Source organism: Cervus canadensis, chromosome 15 (assembly GCF_019320065.1).
Source record: "Cervus canadensis isolate Bull #8, Minnesota chromosome 15, ASM1932006v1, whole genome shotgun sequence".
Lineage (NCBI taxonomy): Eukaryota > Metazoa > Chordata > Mammalia > Artiodactyla > Cervidae > Cervus > Cervus canadensis.
Window position 1 is genome coordinate 8,000,803 of NC_057400.1, and position 15,119 is coordinate 8,015,921.

The following is a 15,119-nucleotide window of genomic DNA, read 5'->3' on the forward strand; positions in this document are numbered from 1 at the left end:
AATATTATTCCTTTCCCAGAGAGACTTTTGAGAGTTGGAGGATATGCATAGGCAGGTAAGAGTAGAACAATTCTAGATCCTGGAAGCCTCTGCACAAGAAAGTGTTAAATGTGCACTTAAAGAAAAAGAGAGAGAGAGAGAGCGAGTCACTATTAGAAACTGTGCAGGCTTTGTGCCAAGGGTCACCTGTGCTAATTCTCATTGATCTAAAACAATTCTGCCTGAGCAGTTCTGGACTGAGAACAATGGGGACGGGACAGAAAAGATAGGAAATCAATCAGAATTGCCTAGGGTTGGTTGTCAGTCAGTCCCCATTCATTAAACAGATGTTCATTGGGTGCTAACTCCGACCCAAGCCCTGAACTGGTAAGAAAAGAAAGCAGAGTCTCTGATGATATGGTTCTTCACCCCCCATTCGTCACATGCTTTCAGGTCATACCCTACCCTGTCATTTTTACTGATAGTAAATCTTTCATAATCACTCTTCCATTCTACTCTCTGGCACACCTCCAGTTCTTCCTTCAGTATGCTAGTCCCAACAATCCTTGGCATCTAGGACTTCTGATCTGTTATTCTGCCACTCTTCCACTGTCCATTCCCCACTTCCTGTCCTTTCTCGTGTTTAAACTTACGGTCAGTCATTTTAATCATCCCCTGGCACACGTCCTCAACTGTTGCTCCTGTTTTGCTTCATTGTACTCACTTGCCAAAAAACAGAGCACAGGTTGGATCCAACCCTCTGGGCAGTTGGATGTAACTGGAGTAAGTGATGCGATTATGCGGGTGGTCTCATTGTGACCACCCAGCTGGCAATAGGGTATAGGTCTTTATTCAAGTCTCTCTACCAAACAACCCATTCATTGTCACTTGATCTCCTGTCTTCACTCTGAGCTGATGATCTTGCCCTCTTCCTTATTATGAAAATTCAAGCAACCAGAAGTGAAACTCTGGATTCCCACCATTACTACCATCTCTACCAAGACGCCATCCACCTGCTTTCTTATGACCTGGATGAACTGTTCAAGCTCCTGTCAAGAACCACTCTTTCAACCTGTGCACTGAATTCACCACCTCTTACCTCCTTCTGAGGATTTCCCCAGCAGCTGTCCTTCCTTCTCTCTCCTTCACAGCACCAATAATGCAATTTCCACTGGATTGTTACCAACTGCTGAACACACATATTGTTAGCTCTCCATTTTGAAACACTTAATCATGGTACACTTCCTTCAACCTACTACCCAATTTTTTATCCTCCTTTGTGGAAAACTTCCTTAAAATTGCTGTTGATACCCATTGTTGGTAATTCTTCTCCTTCTGTGCTCTTTAAATCCACCCCAATGAAACTTTCATCCCCGTGATTCAACCAAAACTACTCTCATGTTATCACCAATGGATTGCTCACCCTCTCCTTAAAAGAATCTCTTCTGTTGTCTTTTAAGACATAGCACTTTCTTGATAGCTTTCATATTTCGCTGGTCACTCTTGGTTTATATTTCTGATTCATTCTCTCTTTCTTCATCCCTTTTTATGTTATGGTGCCCCAGGATCTGATCCTTCATTGTCTTTCCCATTTATACTCACTTCTTTGGTGATGTTATCTGGTCTCACAGGTTTAAGTTCCACCTGTGGAATGACACCTATGTGTCATTATTCACAAATTTGCATTTCTAGATCAGACTTCACTCTTGAACCGCAGATGCCTATTTCTACACACCTGTCACATAGACATCTCAAGTTCTAAGTGCTCCTGAATTTGCTCCATCTTAGTGGATGGCAACTTGTTCACTCCAGTTGTTTTGATTTAAAAAAACAAACAAACTGATACCAACCTTGAGTCCTTTCTTTCTCATAGTCTTTCTCTCACCACACTCAATGCATTAAGAAATCTTTGCTTTTACCTTCAAAATATATCCAGAATTTGAAAGTTCTCACCATTTCCCCACTACCACTCTTGTATAAGTCATCACAGTCTCTCACCTAAATACTTCATTAACTTCATTTTTGTAAAGAAATAGGATTTTAATATAATATTCAACCCTAGCATTTACTATTCTTTTCCTTTCAGTTTTATTGAGATATATAGTCTAAGGTATACAGCATAATGATTTGACTTACATACATCATGAAATGATTATTGCAATAAGTTTTGGGAACATCCATCATCTCATAAAGATATACTATTAAGGAAATAAAAATAATTTTTTCCTTGGGATGAGAATGCTTAGGATTTACTCTCTTAACAACTTTCATGTATAACAGTCTGCAGTGTTAATTACATGTATCATGCTTTACATTGCATCCCTACTTCAGTAACTTTGTAACTGGTGTCCATACTACAAAACGGTCCACATTCAATATAGCAGCCAGAGTGATCCTTTCAAAACATGTCAGACATGATGTCAGAGAAGATGATGGAGTAGAGAACTAGCAGGTATCTATTTCTACAGCCAAATAGCAATTATACTGGCATAAACAGTGTGAAGTGACCAAGTTGTAGTTCGAAGTTTATTTGAACATTTGTGGTTTTTAGGAAACAACTTGGCTGATAAATTGCAGTTAATTTCTATCTATAATATTTCAGCCTTCAGCATGACGGCAGCTACCCATCTCCTACTTGCTCTCACTGGCAGACATCTGCAAGGATAGAAACCCAATTTCTGGCATGACTTTCTAGAACCAGAGTGTGCATTAAGGACCTTGTCCTCCAAATGTTGGGGTTCTGTTCTCTGACTAGATTGCTCCTTCATGTTACGAAGGAGAAGACATGGCGGATGTTTGCTATTGGAGTTGGTATAAATTCTAATTAGACTGTTATAACTTTAGGATTTGAATTTAATGGTTGAGTGAGTGAAGTGAAGTCACTCAGTCGTGTCTGACTCTTTGCGACCCCGTGGACTGTAGCCCCCTACCATGGGATTCTCCAGGCAAGAATACTGGAGTGGGTTGCCATTTCCTTCTCCAGGGATTTAATGGTTACCTAAAAGAAAATATTTATAGATTTCACATGTAAGAAAATGACAATGGAAATCAAAATGTTACACTAAAAAAATTTAACTGAACGCAAATAAGGCATTAATGGAGGAAACGAGGGGGAAAGCTATAATTTGTGTAGAAAACAAATAGCAAAATGGCAGCAGTAAGTTCCTCTTTTCCAGTAATTATTTTAAATGTAAATAGGTTAAACTCTACAACCCAAACAGAGAGTTTGGAAGAATATGGGATTTAAAAAACATAATGCTACTATATGTTGTCTACAGGAGATTCATTTTATTTATTTGTTCTCCTTGTGGTGTTTTATTTCATGAATTTTTATACCTTATGCTCAAGTAATTTTCTTTTACTGGAGTTGCTTTAAAATATTGTGTTCGTTTCTGTTGTACAGCGAAGTGAATTGGCTATATGAATACACATGTCTACTTGTTTTAGATTTCCTTTCCGTTTAGGTCACCACAGATTATGGGGTAGAGTTTCCTGTGCTGTACAGTAGGCTCTTATCAGTTATCTGTGGTTTATATAGTAGTTACATATGTCAATCCCAACCTTCCAATTCATTCCACCCGCCATTTCCCCTCTTGGTGACCATGTTTGTTTTCTCCCTCCATGATTCTAATTCCTCTTTGCAGGTAAGTTTATCTCTACCATTTTTCTAGACTTCACATGAAAGTGATATTATACGAGATTTGTTTTTCTCTTTCTGACTTACTTCACTCTTTATGACAATCTCTGTGTTCATCCATGTCCCTGCAAATGGCACTATTTCATTCCTTTTTATGACTGAGTAATATTCCATCGCATGTATGTACAATATCTTTATCCATTCCTCTGTTGGTGGACATTTAGGTTGCTTCCACATGTCCTGGATATTGCAAATAGAGATGCAATGAACACCAGGGTGCATGCATCTTTTCAAATTATGATTTTATCCAGGTATATCTCTAGGAGTGGGATTGCTGGGTCATATGTTAACTGTGGTGTGCTGCAGTCCATAGGGTCACAAAGAGTCAGGCATGACTGGGCGACTGAACAACAACAATAACAATGGCAGCTCTGTTTTCAGTTTTTTAAGGAATGTACGTAGTGGCTGCAGCAATCTATATTCCCATCCACAGTGTAGTAGTATTCTCATTTTTCCACACCCTCTCCAGCATTTATTTTTTGTAGATTTTTTAACAACCATTCTGAACAGTGTAAAATGATACTTCATTGTAGTTTTGATTTGCATTTCTCTAATTATTAGTGATATTGAACATCCTTTCATGTGCTTGTTTGCCATGAGTATGTCTTCAGTGGTCAAATGTCTGTTTAGGTCTTTTGCCCACTTTTTGATTGGGCTGCTTGTTTTTTTGATATTGAGCTACATGAGCTGCTTTTATATTTTGGAGATTAATTCCTTGTCAGTTACTTCATTGCAAATATTTTCTCCCATTCTGAGGGCTGTCTTTTTGTTTTATGGTATCCTTTGCTGTGCAAATACTTTTAAGTTTAAATAGGTCCCATTTGTTTGTTTTTGTTTTTATTTTCATTACTCTAGGTGGTGGATTGAAAAAGATTTTGCTGTGATTTTTGTCAAAGTGTGTTCTCCCTATATTTTCCTTTAAGAGTTTTGTAGTGTTTGGCTTAACATTTAGGTCTTTAGTCCATTTCGAATTTATTTTTGTGTATGATGTTAGGGAGTATTCTAATTTCATTCTTTTATATGTAACTGTCCAGTTTTCCCAGCACTGCTGATTGAAGAAACTCTCTTTTCTCCATTGCATATTCTTGCCTCATTTGTCATAGATTAGGTGGCCATAGATGCATGGGTTTATCTTTGGATGTTCTGTCCTATTCCACTGGTCTATACATACTGTTTTGACTATTGTAGCTTTGTAATATAGTCTGAAGCCAGGGAGCTTGATTCCTCCAGCTCCATTCTACCTCAAGATTGCTTTCTCTATTTGGGTTTTTTGTGTGTTTCCATACAACATGTGAAATATTTGTTCTAACTCTGTGAAAAAATGCCTTTGGTAATCTATAGGGATCACACCGAATCTATAGTTTGCTTTGGGTATTATAGTCATTTTCATAATATTGATTCTTCCAGTCCAAGAATATGGTATATCTCTCTATTTGTTTGTGTCATCTTCAATTTTTTTCATCAGTATCTTACAGTTTTCTGAGTATAAGTCTTTTGCCTCTTTAGGTAGGTTTATTCTTAGGTATTTTATTCTTTTTTTTCTGCAGTGGCAAATGGTATTATTTCCTTAATCTCTCTTTCTGATCTTTCACTGTTAGTATATAGGAATGCAAGGTTTTTGTGTATTAATTTTGTATCCTGAAACTTTATCAAATTCATTGACGAGCTCCAGTAGTTTTCTGGTAGCATCTTTAGGATTTTCTATGTGTAGTATCATGAAATGAAGTGAAAGTTGCTTAGTTGTGTCTGACTCTTTGTGACCCCATGCACTATACAGTCCATGGAATTCTCCAGGCCAGAACACTGGAGTGGGTAGCCTTTCCCTTTGCCAGGGGATCTTCCCAACCCACGGATCAAACCCAGGTCTCCCGCATTGCAGGAAGATTCCTTACCAGCTGAGCCACAAGGAAAGTCCAATATAGTATCATCTCAAACAGTGACAGTTTTACTTTTTTTACAATTTGGATTCCTTTTATTTCTTTTTCTTCTCTAATAGCTGTGGCCAAGACTTCCAAAACTATGTTGAATAAAAGTGATGAGATTGGACATCCTTGTCTTAGAGGAATGCTTTTAGATTTTCACCATTGAGTATGATGTTAGCTGTAGGTTCATTGAATATGGATTTTATAATTAAGGTAGGTACCCTCCAGGCCCACTTTTTGGAGAGTTTTTATTCTAAATTGGTGTTCAACTTTGTCAAAAGATTTTTCTGCAACTATTGAGGTGATCATATGCATTTTATTCTTGTTTGTTAATGTGGTATGTCACATTTGTGTGTATTGAAGAATTCTCACATCCCTGGGATAAATCCCACTTGATCAGCATGTGTGATCCTTTTACTGTGTTGCTGGATTTGGTATGCTAGTATTTTGTTGAGGAGTTTTGCATTTATGTTCATCAGTGATACTGCCCTGTATTTTTCTTTTTTGTGATATCTTTGTCTGGTTTTGGTATTAGGGTGATGGTGAATGACATTGGGAGTGTTTTTAGCTCTGTGTTTTTTTGGAAGAGTTCAGAAGGGTAGGTGTTAACTTTTCTCTAAGTGTTTGTTAGAATTTGCCCTTGAAGCCTTCTGGCCCTGAACTTTTATTTGTTGGAAGATTCTTAATCACAGTTTGAATTTCAGCACTTATGATTGGTCCATTTACATTTTCTATGTCTTCCTGATTCTGTCTTATGAGATTGCACCTTTCTGAGAATTTGTCCATTTCTTCTATGTTGTCCATTTTATTGGCATATAGTTGCTTGTAGTAATCTCTTATGATTCTTTGTGTTTCTGTGGTGTCCATTGTAACTTCTCCTTTTTCATTTCTAATTTTATTGATTTGAGTCCTCTCCCTTTCTTTCTTAATGAGTCTGGCTAAAGGTTTATCAATGTTGTTTCTCTTCTCAAAGAATCAGCTTTTAATTTCACTGATCTTTGCTATTGTCTAGTTTGTCTCTATTTCATTTATTTCTGCTCTGATTTTATGATTTTTTTTCTCTTTTTTCCCATTTATTTTTATTAGTCAGATGCTAATTACTTTACAATATTGTAGTGGTTTTTGCCATACATTGACATGATATGATTTCAATTTTCTTAACTTTACTGAGGTTTGGTTTGGGATCCAAGATGTGTTCTATCTTGGAGAATGATCCTGCACACTTGAGAAGAAAACCTGCTGCTTCTGGTGGGATATCCTACAAACACCAATTAAATCTATCTGGTCTAATGTGTCATTTAAGGTTTGTGTTTCCATATTAGCTTTCTATCTGAATGATCTATCCATGAGTGTAAGTGGAGTGTTAAAGTCCTCCACTATTATTGTGTTATTATTGATTTCCCCTTTTATGGCTGTTAACATTTGCCTTACATACTGAGGTGCACCCATGCTGTGTGCACATATTTTTCAATTCTCATGTATTTTTCTTGGACCAATCCCTTCATTGCTGTGTAGTGTCCCTTCTTGTCTCTTATAACAGTCTTTCTTTTAAAGTCTATTTTGTCTGATATGAGTATTATTACTCCAGCTTCTTTTCAATTTCCATTTGTGTGGAGCATTTTTTCCCATCCTTTCACTTTGAGTCTGTGTGTGTCCCTAGTCCGAGGTGGGTCTCTTGTACACAGCGTATACATGGATCTTGTGTTTGTATACATTCAGCCAGTCTATGTCTTTTGATTGGAGTATTTAATACATTTACATTTATGGTGATTATTGATATTTATGTTCCTATTGGCATTTTCTTAACTGTTTTGGGTTGTTTACATAGGTCTTTTCCTTCTCTTGCATTTCCTATCTAGAGAAGTTCCTTTAACATTTGTCATAAAGTTGGCTTGGTGGTGCTGAATTCTCTGCTTTTGCTTTTGATTCCTCTGTCAAATCTGAATGAGCTCCCTGCTAGGCAGAGTAATCTTGGTTGTAGGTTTTTCCCTTTCATCATTTTAAATATATCCTGCCACTCCCTTTTGACCTGCAGAGTTTCTGCTGAAAAATCAGCTGATAATCTTATGGGGATTCCCTTGTATGTTACTTGTTGCTTTAACCTTGCTGTTTTTAATATTTTTATTGTATTTAATTTTTGTTAGATTGATTAATATATGTTTCAGCATGTTTCTCTTTGGCTGTATCCTGTATAGGGCTCTCTGTGCTTCCTGGACTTGGGTGACTATTTCCTTTCCCATATTAGGGAAGTTTTTGACTATAATCTTCTCAAACATTTTCTCACTCTTTCTCTTCTTTTTTGGGGGCCCCTATAAATCAAATGTTAGTGTATTTAATGTTGTCCCAAGAGTCTCTGAGATTGTCTTCATTTCTTTTCATTCTTTTTTCTTTATTCTGTTCTGTGAAAGTTATTTCCACCAGTCTATCTTCCAGTTCACGTATTCATTTTTCTGCCTCAGTTATTGTGCTATTGATTCCCTCTAGTGTATTTTTCAATTAGTTATTCTATGGTTCATCACTGCTTGCTCTTTAGTCCTTCAAGTTACTTGTTAAACATTTCTGTATTTTCTGTCTGTTCCTTTGTTCTATTTCTGAGATCTTGGATCATCTTTACTATCACTATTCTGAATTATTTTTCAGGTAGATTGCCCATTTCTTCCTTATTTATTTTGTCTGGTTGGCTTTTACCTTGCTCCTTTGTCTGCAACATATTTCTCTGTCATTTCATTTTGTCTAACTTACTGTGTTTGTGGTCTCCTTTTCACAGCTCAGGGTCAGGTGTCTGCCCCCTGGTAGGTGAAGTTGTCCAGGGGCTTGTCTAGGCTTCCTGGTGGTAGAGCCTGGTGCATGGTCTCTGGTGGCTGGAGCTGAATCTTATTCCTCTGGTTGGCAGGGCCATGTCAGGGGGTGTGTTTGGGGGTATCTATGAACTTAGTGCAACTTTAAGCAGCCTGTTTGCTGATGGGTGGTGTTGTGTTCCTGTCTTGCTAGTTGTTTGGCCTGAAGCACCCATCACTGGATCTTGCAAACAGTTGGTGGAGCTGGGTCTTGATGCTGAGATGGGGACCTCTGGCATTTTAGGTCCAATGACAAAATCAGATTAAATGTGAAAGGATGGCAAAAGATATTCCCTATCCCTATAAATGATAATCAGAAAAGAAGTGAATATACTAATATCAGACAAAATAGACTTTAACTACAAAAAAAAAAAGATTACAAGAGACAAAGAAGGATATACTATATTAACAAAAGGTCAAAATGTTCAATATAGCAAGAAGATATATAATAATTAAAAGACCTAATAACATTTTCATAATAGATTCTACAGTTTTTGTGCAAAAGTTGACAGAACTGAAGGGAGAAATAGTTTTACAATAACAGTTGGAGACTTCAATATCCAATAGTTGGACACTTCAATACCCAATTGAAAGACTTCAATACTTTTAACAGATAGAAGGAAGATAAGAAAGGAAATAGAGAGCTTGGACAGATGGTTAACAAATCAGACAAAAAGACATATCTAGAAACTACCCAGTAGCAGTAGAAGGGACTTTCTTCTCAAGTGCACAAGGACAGGTTCTAGGATGAATGAATATTCAGCCACAAAACAAGTCTCAATAGATTTTAAAAGATAAACATCATACAAAATATCTTTTCTAACCCCAATGAGATGAAGTTAGAAATCAATAACAGAAAGAATATTAGAAAATTCACAAATAGGCAAAAATTAAACAATATGTTCTTAAGCAGCCAATGGGTCAAAAAGAAATCATAAAAGAAATTATAAAATACATAGAGGTGAACAAAAACAAAAGCATAACATACCAAAACTTATACACACTTATAAATGATTAAAATAAATATTTTGTTATATGTATTTTACCATAATAAAACAGTAACTCAGATTGACCGGGATGGCCTAATATCTTACTGGGTAACAGGCCCTACACATGCTACATTTAGAGGTTGGGAGTTTGTCTTCACCTCTTTTCATCTTCAAGTTCTGCCCTGTCCTGCTGTCCCCAGAAAGTCTAGGTTCAGAGAGACATTGCCTTTGGGGAGAAGCAGGGTTCATTTACTAGCTTGTCAGTGGCATGTGACTTCATGGGAAACTCAGGAATGAATGAAGTGATCTGAAACTAAAAAGTCATGGGGAAGTGGGAGTTTGTGAAAGAAGACCCAGGGTTAGATTATTTGCCTGGGTGTCTCTTCTTCTGATTCAAATTCATAGATACCACAAGCAGTGAGCTCTGGCACTGGGAGTGCTGAATGGCAATGTGGACTGTAAACGCAGGGTGAAAAAGCATTCACTTGCAATCTTGTTGTAGTTTGAGGTAACTAACAAATGAGTACACAGGTGATATGTGACTGCTGCTTCATGGTGGACAACTAGCTGCACATATCTAAATAGAATTCTGTGCCATTTTTTACCGCATGTTGACTGACACAGGAACAGTGTAATGTAGTCAGCCTGAAGTCGGGGAGGGTGAAATCAGTATTCATTTGACTCTTCCCCTGGAGCTAAGTCTAATGCAGCTGGAGAGGAGGAGGGCTCTCAGGTCCCTCCAGTCATTCAGAACTACTGAAGCTGTGCCAGCTACTTACTCAGGATTGCTAGAGTAGACACGGATGGGTGTGAGGACTGTGTAGCACCCATTTTCCCTTCCTAGAGCTCCCAGTTCCTTTCATCAGTATTACCTTTTCTCTCTTGTCATTCAGGCCAATGTGGACAGGGGACCTGCAGTAACTCAGTCAAGGAGTAGGCAAGTAAACAAAGAGAGACCAATAGCAAGATCCCTTTCTGGTATTAAAATCATAGGGAGAGGGACAGTAGCTTAAAAATGGTTGGGGTTTTGCTCCTTTCTGTAAGTGTTGCCCTGAACCGGTCATTCCTTCTACCTGACATTAACCCTGCTCTGCTACCTACCATCTCAAACTGCCTCAGTTTCTCTCTTTTTTAAGTCCAATTCTTTCTGTCAAACCTGGAAGTCCAACAGTCTTCCAATAAACTTCTTGCTAATTTGTCTAGATTTGGTTTCTACTGCATATAGCTAAAAAATACCCAGGTTTCCTCAGATTTTCACAAAGGGTGTCTAGGGTCTTCTTCTTACCCTCTTTCTGCTCACTTCTCAGAGCTGTATGCCCTTTGATTCTGGATTTCCAGTGCTTTGGGTCTGGTATCCCCTTCAAAGTAAAGTTCAGTTCAGTTGCTCAGTCATAGTCCGACTGTTTTGAGACCCCATGAACTGCAGCACACCAGGCCTCACTGTCCATCACCAACTCCCAAAGCTTGCTCAAACTCAAGTCCATCAAGTCAGTAATGCCATCCAACCATCTTATCTTCTGTCGTCTCCTTCTCCTGCCTTCAATCTTTTCCAGCATCAGGGTCTTTTCCAGTGAGTCAGCTCTTTGCATCAGGTGGCCAAAGGATTGGAGCTTCAGCTTCAGCATCAGTCCTTCCAATGAATATTCAGGACTGATTTCCTTTAGGATGGACTGGTTGGATCTCCTTGTAGTCCAAGGGACTCTCAAGTCTTATCCAACACCACAGTTCAAAAGCATCAATTCCTCGGCACTCAGCTTTCTTTATAGTCCAACTCTCACATCCATACATGACTACTGGAAAAACCATAGCTTTGACTAGATGAACCTCTGTTGGCAAAGTAATGTCTCTGCTTTTTAATATGCTATCTAGGTTGGTCATAAGTTTTCTTCCAAGGAGCAAGCATCTTTTAATTTCATGGCTGCAGTCACCATCTGCAGTGATTTTGGAGCCCCCTAAAATAAAGTCTCTCACTGTTTCCATCATTTCCCCATCTATTTGCCATGAAGTGATGGGACCAGATGCCATGATTTTAGTTTTCTGAATGCTGAGTTTTAAGGCAACTTTTTCACTCTTTTCTTTCACTTTTCATCAAGAGGCTCTTTAATTCTTCTTTGTTTTCTGCCATAAGGGTGGTGTCATCTGCATATCTGAGGTTGTTGATATTTCTCCTGGCAATCTTGATTCCAGTTTATGCTTCATCCAGTCCAGCATTTCTCATGATATATGCTTCGTATAAGTTAAATAAGCAGAGTGACAATATACAGCCTTGACGTACTCCTTTCCCTATTTGGAACCAGTCTGTTGTTCCATGTCCAGCTCTAACTGTTGCTTCTTGACCTGCATACAGATTTCTCAGGAGGCAGGTAAGGTGGTCTGGTATTCCCATCTCTTAAGAATTTTCCACAATTTGTCGTGATCTACACAGTCAAAGGCTTTGGCATAGTCAATAAAGCAAAAGTAGATGTTTTTCTGGAACTCTCTTGTTTTTAGATGATCCAACAGACGTTGGCAATTTGATCTCTGGTTTCTCTGCCTTCTAAATCCAGCTTGAATATCTGAAAGTTCTCGGTTCATGTACTGTTGAAGCCTTGCTTGGAGAATTCTGAGCATTATTTGCAGCATGTGAGATGAGTGCAATTGTGCGGTAGTTTGAACATTCTTTGGCATTGCCTTTCTTAGGGATTGGAATGAAAACTGACCTTTTCCAGTTCTGGCTACTGCTGAGTTTTCCAAATTTGCTGACATATTGAGTGCAGCACTTTCACGGCATCATCTTTTAGGATTTGAAATAGCTCAACTGGAATTCCATCACCTCCACTAGCTTTGTTTGTAGTGATGTTTCCTAAGGCCCATTTGACTTCACACTTCAAGATGTCTGGCTCTAGGTGAGTGATCACACCATCTTTTTTTGTAGAGCAATGGCAGACTACTTCAGTATTATTGCCTTGAGAATCCCCTTCAAAGGCCTTAGCCTAATAGGGAAAGGGAGCAGGCTCAAAGTTTAGAACTGATATGGTTGATTTACTCCTCAGTAACCCAATTCACACCCCAATTCAAATCCAATAATTTTTGATACTTTTTGGCAGTTCCAAATTTTACATATTGCTGAAAGAAATATTTTTTTAATAGTAAAATAGCAACAAAAAACTTTTAAACCAAAACAACAATCCAGGAAAAACATCAACTGGTGCTGAGTAGGGCATCCCTTTCAAATAGCCCCGAGGAAATGACTCAGAAATGGTTCCCCTCTTGTTACTCATGACTGGTATCAAGTCAGGAATGCACCAGAGACTGAGGATGAAGCATTTTTCTGTTTGGTTCGTTATAATCTCCTTTTGGTGGTTGACATCTTTCCCTCCTTTGAAGAGTCAAGACACAGCAGAAACCATGTTCTGACAAAAGACTCTGATGAGTCTAGTTACTTGAATTCCCAGCCTTACTGGCAGCCAGGCATGGGTATGTGACCAACTAGGCACATCTTCCGTGTTATGATATGGATAACTAGAATGCGAGGATAACTGCAGGCAGAGAAGGGGCAGTAGCTATAGCGATGCCAAGGGTTTTATCTCTGCCCTCCCTGGTAGCATAGGCAAGAGAAGAGTGCTAACAGGAAATGGGTCCTCACTGGATGGGTTCTGTAGCATGATTTTGGCTTGCAACTTAGACCCTGACATTTCTCTCACATCTGGTTCTGCTGTCTTATCAGCAATTCTGTGAGTTCCCAGTAGTTTTCTAGTAATTTCCTTCTCAGCTTTAATCAGTCAGCTTTCCACCTCTGTTCTTTGCAATGGACAGTGCAGACTGTTGCAGAGAGCAAGAGATGCAGTCAGCAATCCAGACTTTAGGAGGCCCTAGGGTTTAGATTTTTGGAGAATAATAGGGTCTAAGTTCCTTATTTGCATGACAAATAAGGGCCTCTATAATTGTGCCAGTATCTCCCTCCTAGACTATTGTTGCCCTCTCTTCCATTTATATATGTTTCTCTGGTCATCCTCAATTACTACAGTTTTTTCTTTCTAACCGAGGCTGGTGGTTTAGCCTGAAGAGGCTTCCCCCATCCTAAATCTCATCTGACAAAAGCATGCATGCATACTCAGCCACTTCAGTTGTGTCTGACTCTTCGCAACCCTCTGAACTGTAGCCCACTAGGCTTCTCTGTCCAGGGGATTCTCCAGGCAAGAATACTGGAGTGGGTTGTCATTCCCTCCTCCAGGGGATCTTCCCACCCCGGGGATTGAACCCATGTCTCTTGCATCTCCTGTATTAGCAGGCAGGTTCTTTACCACCACGTCACTTGGAAAACCCTGGCAAATAACCATTATTCAACAAAGGGCACCCGGTCTATGAAGTCCAATGAGTAGAACTGACCCTCCACACTCCCTACCCACCTTTTCAAGGTACATTCTGCACAGAGACTTGTGAAGAGTATAAATAATTGTGGTATTTGTGCTTATTGGATTCCTCCCTAAGCTGTGAGCTCCGCAAGAGCAGGAACCCCACATTCCTGTTGCTTTAACCCCAGTTCACCCAGAGTGAAGAAATGAAGGATTGATTGGGAAACAAATGATGAGAAGGAGTTACCACACAGCATGTCAGCAGGACAGGAATTGTGTATTTTCTCCCATGATATGAGGAAGGAGGTAGGAGGAAAGGACAGGCCCAAGGTCCTTTTATTCTCTTATTAACTTGTCCAGTTCAGTTCAGTTCAGTCACTCAGTCATGTCTGACTCTCTGCAATCCCATGAACCGCAGCACACCAGGCCTCTCTGTCCATCACCAACTCCTGGAGTTCACCCAAACTCATGTCCATTGAGTTGTGATGCCATCCAACCATCTCATCCTCCGTTGTCCCCTTCTCCTCCTGCCCGCAATCTTTCCCAGCATCAGGGTCTTTTCAAATGTCAGCCCTTCGCATCAGGTGGCCAAAGTATTGGAGTTTCAGCTTCAACATCAGTCCTTCCAATGGACACCCAGGACTGATCTCCTTTAGGATGGACTGGTTGGATCTCCTTGCAGTCCAAGGGACTCTCAAGAGTTAGATTGGGTCAAAAGAATGATGATTCAAAAAGACTTTGTGAGGATCTGTGGTTTGTATACAGCACAAAATATTATCCTGCAAAAACTAAAGAATTTTATGGTCAATTCCATCTGAGATTCATTCTTCAGAGTCCTCAACCTCAACCCCAGGATAATAACAGTTGGATAATCACCTTCCCAAGAACTGGACACCTTAATAGGGACCTTACACTGTTAACTGACTACATTTCTGCAGAAGTGAGAGACTGGGTGCTGAAGGTCTTTGCTGAGGCGGTACTTTCTCACTTTCCTGCTCTTGTGGGTGAATTGAGTAAACACATGAGGACATTTCTAGTGATTTGAAGCCAAACTCTGCCTCTATTTCCACTTAAACTACTTTTTGGGTGCAATAAACAATACAACTTTGCCTCCATAATTTGGTCTGACTCTGTGCATTCCACTAGATGAGGCTGAAATCTTGGGGCTCATGATTCTACATCTGTCCTGAGTATGGTGAAACCATGTAAAACTTACATGTAAGAAGTTATTAGTCTACAAAATTTCCAGACTATTACTGTCTTCCTTATGTCATTTCTGATCACAGAGAGGAGTTAACTAACAATGATTGTGCAAAATATATACAAATAAGAAAAGAAGTGAAGTGCTGATGCAGAGTTTT